Raw genomic sequence first — 9,804 nt, forward strand, 5'->3', positions numbered from 1 at the left:
ATGCTGCATTGGGTTAGAACTATACAATTGAAAATGCAGACTTGTTTCAAAGTATCCCCCCTGTTCTTATCTTGCGGACCATAACATTAAAAAAGAAATTTCATCAACTAAAATATCCTTAGGTATTTTAGGCATGTAAAAAAGGTAGGAATAATGCCCCAAATTTAATCATATTTCAGCTTTAGATACTGAGCCTCTGCCTAAACCAGTGTTTTTCAACCTTTTTTGTGCAAAGGCACACTTTTTTCATGAAAAAAATCACGAGGCACACCACCATTAGAAAATGTTAAAAAAAATTAACTCTGTGCCTATATTGACTATATATAAAGTAATTTTCCCACAGCACACCTTACACTATGTCACAGCACACTAGTGTGCCGCGGCACAGTGGTTGAAAAACACTGGCCTAAACAATGCTATCTAAATTTTTGTTAGCATGGATACCAAAGGCAAGTTGTATGATCAGTTCAATGAAGTTGTAAAGCCTTTTCTAATACTACCTCAGTAGTGCTCTGTATTTCAAAATAGCAGATCATCAGATGGGATTAACTTGTCCTTCTTGCAAAATATAATATGTTCTTCAATGCACAGAGAATGGGGAGTAAAGATAGTAATTCACAACAGCACTTCTGTGATGGCATAGACCACTCCTGAAATTGCTGACATCTTAAAATAGTTTCCTTCGTGTTCTCCAATTCCATACATAAAATAAAATAAAATATCTAACTAAAGAGAAAGCTCACTAGGCAAAACTCTCACTGGTGTATCCTACAATTTTACACTTTTGGTCCCAAAGCTTAAAAGTTGGAAGCCAGAGGTAGGTACCCCTATTTCAGTGTTTCCCAAACTTAGCAACTTGAAGATGTCCGGACTTCAACTGCCAGAATTCCCCAGCCAGCGAATGCTGGCTGGGGAATTCTGGGAGTTGAAGTCTGGACACCTTCAAGTTGCCAAGTTTGGGAAACACTGCCCTATTTGATCCCTTAGATTGTTTTGATTTTTTTAATGGTGTATGTGTGTGTGGACAAAGTGACGCAATATGTGGGTTTCCTTGTTGGACAAAATGTAATCAGTGTCAGCTAAGATTTCTTTCCATGTGCCAATGAGAAGTGTTTATACATGCTGTACCTTATATTGCTATAATTGGCATCCTTCCACTCCCTCCCACACAGCAAAGTATACACTCAGTTCAATCTTTCACAGATGCCGTGTTTTAGAAGTATAGTGTGGATTTTAAGGACATATGGAACATATCTCTGTGAGATTTGATCACAACTCCTGTAGAACACCATGTTCAGCTAGGTACAGAACTGTCCAAAATGCTTCTCTCTTCTCCCTTAACAACAAGAACAAAACCTGTTAACTCTTGTTTATTGAAACATGAGAACAAAATTAATCTGAATCAAATGTTTCTAAGAAGCTGGTACATATTCATTAATGATGAGAGGCAGTTCTTAAAGAGTATTTTTAATCTGTAAGGTGGCTAGGAACAAAATATGAGCCACCTCACTTGAACTCCCAGAAAGGCTTCTTGTGATATAGGATGCAGTTTCAAGTCACATATGAAATGTATTTAGCCTTTACTAACCACATATGATTCAAATGTGTTATCTTTAATATATCCAACTATTTTTTTGTGTGTCAAAATTTTGCCAAATTCCATAACCTGTTAACACTGGAAAAAGTGCTGTTTATTATCCTTAATTTTGTCTTGTGCATTTCTAACATTATGTACACCCATCACTATCGAATAAAGTGTCAGCTGAAGCTAAACTGTATGAATGTTATTTAGAATAAGACTTGAAGCAACTTATTCCTCTTTTTCATACATTTTGCTTCATTGATCCAAGTTCGTTTTTCTCACAGTACCATATTTTTTTAGAAATGAAATGTGATTGCTACTGCTGCTACTTTTAAAAGAAGTGAATTTAGACGAAGGGATCTTAGCATGGCAACCTTAAATTACACAGTCTCACATGGTGAAATTGCCTAGAGATTAAGGTGGCTTAAGATACTGCTGTCTAGATTTCAATCCATTCTAGAGCTTTGACCATTTTGCTATTCAGGTGTTCTATCCACATAGTGACTATTGTGGCCTTTAATTGAGGAATTTCCTAAACCTTATCCTCCAACTCCTGCCAAGAAAGTGAGCACTAGATACTTTCCATGAGTAGATCTTGGAGACCATGTGGTCCTGATAGAGAGAGTTTTGTAACTCTTTGTTGAGAGTCCATCAAATTTGAAGCTTCCTGTCTAGCATATTCATTAGTGGACTGATGAAAAAAAACTTTAGTTTACTCTTCTTAGAGTAATGGAAACTTGTCAATTTCATCTGTTAAAAAGAAAAAGAAAAACCAAATCACTACTGTTTCACTTATTGTCTAATTAACCTTAGACAACCCACTGGTGGTTCTCTTTAACTAGCTGCCTATCACTTACCTAGGTGCTGGTTCAAAAGGTGCATATGCAGATAGATACAAGTGAACTGATTTTTTTCTGAGCACAACCTATCAGAGTTATAAAAACAACCTATGTAATGCCGGAAACTTGCTTCAAAGCAGGCCAGGATTTCAAGTTTTACATTTGCACATTGCTGTCCTTTGATGTAGATATGCCACAAAGTGGCTGTGGAAAGTCCACCCAGTGACCAGAAGGGAAGGGAAATGCTGGCATGTTTGTACAATGCTCAATAGGAGCACAAATATTTAGATCAAATTGAAGCACAACAGAGAAACCAATACATGTCAGAAAACACTACTTTGAAACAGAGAAGCATGACAGCAGGCCAGGATAGGGTGAACTGATGGTTTTGTTCATTCAAGCCCTCTCAGTGTGACTGCTGAAGTATTGCCTGCCCACTGGTGAAGTGTACTTAGATCCTCCCCAAAAATCAATTATGTAATGGGAAGTAGAAGCTGCTAATTTACTGAACCACTCTAAAAAGCCATTACTACTAAAGGAGCATTAGGTACAGTATTTCAGGTATCTTTTAAAATTGGTCTTCATGCTTTTCTTAGTACTGAATCCACTTATCAACTTTAAATCCTTTTAGACTTGAGAGCCACTCTCCTATCTCCTCCCTGGGATAGTTGATTCTTCTGTGCCACTGAAGATTTTCCATAAATCTACTGGGGGCACCCTTCTCATATGGTAGGAGGATTCCTGCTGCTGATCTAAGGAGACTTTCATTCTAATTTTATTTCCATCTAATAGCTGTTCAGGAAGGATAAGACTGCTCTGCCCAACTGGACTCAATCCATGATTAAAAGAATCAATGTAGTTCCAACTCCCAAACTTTTTTAAATAATACAAGTTAATATCAATAGCATATTACGTACGCAACTTGTGGAAATTTCATAATGGTTTATATTTATAATCTCAGGGCATTCCTTACAAACTTCCTATCCAAATAGGAAATAGGGATTCCAATAGGAAATCAATATTACTACAACAAACATATTTTATTACAGCCATTGGCCAAACTGCAAAAACAATAAAGTTCATTATTTTTTCCACGATGTCTGAGATAATAGTGGTGGCGATGGACATTCCCAAAGGTCATTTTATAAATGCTGAAAATGAATTTCCAATCAGAAATGTGAATGCACTTCATATACATGCAGGTGGAAAACAAGCTGGATTGGAATCAAAATAACGTAATTCACGTAATTGGTCCAAGAAAAATTGGAATTCCACTCAGCCACTCCCCCCCCCCCCGCTAGACATATGAAACTCTCCAGGTAGAAACCTTCTATTGGAACTAAGAACAAAATTGCCACTGCATGCAGAGCAAAGGATTTAAACTCTCCTTACAGAATATGTAGCTTTAAATCTAATCAGGCTCCATGGCTGATGTTTCAAAGATTTATGAAATACCTTCAGTCATATTTATTGCAATGTATGCTTTATTATACAGGTAATCTCAACTTACAACCACAACTGGGCACAACATTTCTGTTGCTAAGCAAGACAGTTGTTAAAAGGGTTTTGCCCCATTATACTATCTTTCTTGCCACAACAGTTACGTGAATCACTGCAGTTGTTAAGTTGGTTCCACCACAAAACCGCGGTAGACTAAAGCGCGTACGTGACGTCATCACAGCGCGACGAAAACAGCACGCTGTAAGCGGTAAATTTAAAATTAATGCGTAAATCTAAACCTAACCCCCCCAAACCTAACCCTAAACCTAACCCTAAGCCTAACCCTAAGCCTAACCCTTAACCTAACCCTAAACCTAACCCTTAACCTAACGCTAAACCTAACGCTAACCCTTAACCTAACCCTAAACCTAACCCTAACGCTTAACGTAACCCTAACCCTAACCCTAACCCTTACCTTTATGTGAATCGGCTTGCTTTAATTTAATTTTAATTTAATTTATTTTTAATTTTATTTGTCGCGCTGCTGATGACGTCACGTACGCGCTTTAATCGGGCGCGCTTTAGTGGACCGCGGTTTTGACGGGTCACGGTTAAGTTAGTGGCAGTTGTTAATTGAATCTGGCTTCCCTGTTGACTTTGCTTGTCAGAGGGTCCCAAAAGCTGGTCACATGATTCTGGGACATTGCAACCATCATAAATGTCAGTGAGTTACCAAGCATCTAATTTTTGATCATGTGACAGAGGAGATGCTACAACAGTCATAAGTGTGGTAAACGGCCATAAGTCATTTTTTTCATTGCGGTTGTAACTTTGAACAGTCACTAAACAAATTGTTGTAATTGAGGACTCCATTACAGAGCCCAGTGAAATCTATTCAACTTTGGGGTAGGAGCACAGAAAGAGCAATATAAGTGTTGCTAAAATATGAAAAATAACACAATACGTTTGAAAGAGATATTTGCAGTAACAATCTGTTGCCATCTAGTGATCACTGATGTAAATATTATTATCGCAAACTATGTGAGTATAAAATATGGCTGGCATTTTTGCTGGGTTTTCTTGTGCCATATGCCCTATTGCAATGGTTCCCAAACTTGGCAACTTTAAGACTTGTGGACTTCAACTCCCAGAATTCTCCAGCCAGCAGCTGGCTGGAGAATACTGGGAGTTGAAGTCCACAAGTCTTAAAGTTGCCAAGTTTGGGAACCACTGCCCTAATGGGTTCCATATGCAAGGACAATACCAGTTTGGGCACATTTTGTCTAATAATCCACAAGTGGAATAGGTTTAGCTTTACTCCAGCATACTCATGCTTTACTCATGCAACCTAGAATCTCTAATCCAAGTACTACAAGGTGTACTATTATCTGAAATTCACCAAACAGGGGGAATGTGAGATGTGTTTGTATTAATACAAACATTTCTTTAAAGGTCACTAAATGGACAAACAAGATGGCTTTATGCGCCTGATGAATCAGAAAACTATTGCTGGGCAGTGGGCAATTTAAGATTCCCACTCTCTCTTCTTATGGCTCTTTAGGCTGGAATTGGACTAACCAGTCAGTCCTTCAAAAATAGCACTTCTCCTTGTAAATTAGGACTTTTGATTTATACTCTCACCTATAAAAGGCAGCAAAGGCAGGTGGCTAATTATTATTCTTTCAATGTATAATTAAGTAAGACATGCAAGTAGGATTAAACCATCAAGCAATTATGTTTTTCTATATTGTTGAGGTTGGTAACCTACTACACACTTCATATTAATAAAAAGTGTAATATAAAATGTCAGTTGACCAATGTCATAGGCAGAAGTCAATAACTATGGTCACTGCCACGTATGTTGATGAACATGGTTTCTGAAAAACTGTGAGTTTTAATGTTGGAGGAATAATTAAAAACACGAAGGAAAAAGGAAGAAGAAATAGATATGTTTTGTGTCTGTGAAATTAAGAGAAAAAAGTTAAATGTGATTGGAATGAAAATGGTCTAATCCAGTGGAGTAAAACCGATAGATAGGTTTAGGAAACTTTAATTAGGTTTAATTATGAAAGGGCTTAAATATACATCAGAAAATATGACTTGGTGTTTAGGTAGGTTGTAGAAACCTATAAGTTAGTGGTAGTTGCATGCTAGGGAACCAGGCTAGAAACAGGGAGCTCATGAGTTTACATCCTACCTTAACCATGAAATCCAGATGGGTGGCTTTGAGCCCAACCCATGTCTCAGAGTTGTTGTGGGGGAAATAGGAGGAAAATGTGTTGAATATGTTTGCTGCCCTGAGTTATTTGTAAAAATAATAAATGCTGGAAACAAACAAACCAATTCTCCACTGAATGATGAGAATGTGACCAGTACAGTATAATAAAGATCTAAATATTAGTTTTGAAGCTTAATCTTAGTGCATTTTCTCTATATGACTAAACTAATTCAACAGAAATTGGTTTAGTCAGTTGGAAGAAATGTCCTTCTGGGTTCAGTTCCAAATGGAAAGAAAGACACTGGAAACATTATGGCTGTTTGGAAAGATGGTTTTCATGGTGGACAGAATCACATGCTTTGAAGATGTTGGGTGAAGAAAAAAAAAGGGAAGAGATGCTGAGAGTGCCTGAGTTTTATACCATCTCTGGACTTTTGAATTTGAGCTTTTATTCTGATTGGTTGTCAGACTTCCATGGGGCCATGCAGGGCTGCTCTGTAGGCTGTCTTGAGTACCAGGCTTGGTTGAGCCTTGCTGGGTGATGTGATCTTAGGTCGTGGCACGACAAAACCGCACTCATCAAAATAGTGGTGATAAAATCGCGTCGCTAAAGCCGCGACGTCATCACCGCGTGTCATCACCGCCGTGACAACAGCGCGGCGACAGAAGGGCGCTTTAAAACAGCGCGGCAGCAGAAAGCGGATTTAAATTAAGGTAAGGGTTAGGATTAGGTTTAGGGGTTTGCTTTAGGGTTAGGTTTAGGGTTAGGTTTAGGATGATGAGTGCTTCGGAAGGCGCAGATTTGCCCTCCGCGATTATGTCATCACGGTAGGGTCGCGTTTTTCCTTAGTGCTTCGAACGACGCGGATTAGCCCTTCGTGCTTATGTCTCCGCGGATAATGGCTTCGCGGATTTGTGGTGGAACCATCTTAGGTGCCATGTGGTGAGATGGGTAGAGAGCTTAACCTACCTTTGTTGGATCTCGGGTGAGGGCATTTGCCTATGAATAGACCTAGCTATCTCTTTATCTCTTAAGTGCGGACATCTGCTGTGGGCTATTGAGGATGGGGGAGCTATAAGAGTGACTCTGTTTCCTGCCTAAAAACATGTTTCTCCATTTCTCATCCAGGGAAATATAATATTCTGCCTTTTTAATATATCATAAAATATTTCATTTTTCTAGGAGAGAGGTGGGTGCTAACTTCCTACAAGTCATGTAGATAAAATGCACCAAATGCACTTTCAAAACTAATATTTGAAGGAAAGGAGAATCTGTTGATACAAAGGGAAAGGTGGATAAAACTGTGGTAGAAGAAAGAAGTTTTTTAAAAGACAAAAGATTATTAACTGGACATGGTGAAAGCAAGGATGGTTTGCCACGATAAAAAAAATTATGTAAAATCACAGCAAATATTATTGGTATAAATTTGTTTCATATCTTTCTTTTTCTTATTAATTATTGGTATATTATTAATAATTTATTTGGCATACTATTTCTTATTCCCAATCACAATTTTGCTTATTCCGGAAAGAGAGCATGATTTAATACGTACTTACTCTCTTTCTCAGCACTAGCAGATACACATCTTTTGCAAATCTGTGCTCTCTTTGGCTCTTTCATTAGCAAAACATGGGTAGCCAACCTACACATGCGTTTTTAGAAGGCTTAGAATGAAGAAATTAAAACCAGTTACATAATGATGAAAAATATAAAGGGAGGATTCTTGTAAGAATATCAAATTAAGATTGCACAATAAATTATAATTGGATATAGCTGCTAAAAATAATTGGCTTCCAACAAATATACCAGTAAAAATGCAACTGGCTAGAAAAAGTTAAATAATAGAAAAATATGCTGGGAAAGTAACACTCTGTGTAACTTTTTCTGAAAATTACAAAATTTGCAATATTGGACTGTGAGAGGCGTACTGTGTTCCCGGACACGCTTCGTAAGGAAAGGACACACCAATGGTACGGAAAGAATGTACTTACCTAAGCCAAGTATTTATTATCTTTTGTCGTAAATACATAAAAGGCTTTGTTTGCTCACTTCCAGAATAATGCATCACATTGGGAAGACATTCTGGGTGGCTTTTCTGACTGAATTATTTGCTTTGAATGGAAAGTGACAAGTACTGGATTGACTTTTCTGAAGAGTGCCAGTGACATCCCGATCTATATTCAGTTTTATTCTCTGCACTTCCAGTTCTGAATAAGATCCTGGATATATAAGACTGGGTGGCAGCACATAAACCAAAGGGAAAACTGGGGATATTAATGGTTCCCTTTGCCTGGTACTGATTTGGGGGTGGGGGACGACAAGGAGAGATGTAGGGTCATACAAATGTAGGGTACTCACTTTGAAGGGCTGTTTGTAGGGGGAAAGTCTTAGAAACTTCGGCCCAAGTTCTCCACATCTGTAATGGACATCTGGATGACAAGTTAAAGAGAACTTCAACTGACCCAGAATGTGTCTTTCTTGTGATGAATATTTATGACTAGGAATTGTATTGTGTTTAGTCCCTTTACTTTGGCTCCCAATGTATTAAGGTACTGCTTCTTACTTTAGTCTCTGTAACCAAACGCCATCTTTGCTGGTGAATGTACACTCCCAAGGAAGTGTTTGACTTAAGTTCTATGCATGAATCCCCTGCTAAGAATATATGAAACTTTGATCTGCAGGCATTAGAAAATCTTATTTGCCACAGGTCAGTGGTGGGTTTCAAATTTTTTTTGAACCTACTCTGTGGGTGTGGCCTCCTTTGTGGGAGTGGCTTGCCGGCCATGTGACCTGGTGGGAGTAGCTTGCCGGCCATGTATTTTCTCTTTCTCTCTCTCTCTCTCTCTCTCTCTCTCTCCTTCCTTTTGTCTCTGTCCCTTTTTCCTTTTTTTCTTTCATCTCTCTCTCACTTTTTCTTTTTTTATTTATTTATTTCTTCCTTTCTGGTGGAACCTCTTCTAACCGATTCGGTAGATTTGACGAACCAGTTCTACCGAACTGGTGCGAACTGGTAGGAACCCACCTCTGCCACAGGTTCACCATTACAGAAACTGCATTTAAGGCGATATTCATAAGGTTAGTTCTGTTTTAGATCTGTGTATGTGGTAGTAGGTTTTCCCAAACATATTACATGTGCTTCTTTCACTACCAAGGAAGTATAGTTGTTCTTAGTTGTTCCTTTGGTAGCATTCCACATACTATGTGTCAACTTGGTTAACTGCTATGTTGGACTTAATTGGTTGCATGCGATCTATTTTACTGATTTTTGTGGTCACATTTCTGTTTTATACTTTTCATATTTTTTTATTTAGTGCTATTATTTGGCCAAAAATGGAATACATATTAAAAAATAACGTTATTTGTTTCAGAATGTAAGTTTTAAATACCGGTAGTTTGGATTCAGGAGTTTCTAAGAAAATAATAACATTTAAAGTTAAAAAGGAAGCTAGGGTCACTGTAGCAAATACGGTCTTGGATCTTTCCTGTTCTGCGTCTATTCTGCTACACACTAAACTTAATATCCCAAACTTCATACCTCTGAACTACACTTGAACTGGGTTTAATACAATAATTAATACTGTAGTTAGTTTGTAATTTACAAAAGATCTCCACTAAATATTCAGTTTCACCTCAAAAGAAAAATGGGATGCCAGGAAGCCCTAGATTTGGTAAGCAAGCTTGGGTCTGATAGAAGCAGTAAATCTTGAGGAAAATTGCGCTTATG

The sequence above is a fragment of the Thamnophis sirtalis genome, unplaced genomic scaffold, assembly GCF_051295495.1.
Source record: "Thamnophis sirtalis isolate CommonGarterSnake01/CBP01778 unplaced genomic scaffold, rThaSir2_p1.2 scaffold_7, whole genome shotgun sequence".
NCBI lineage: Eukaryota > Metazoa > Chordata > Lepidosauria > Squamata > Natricidae > Thamnophis > Thamnophis sirtalis.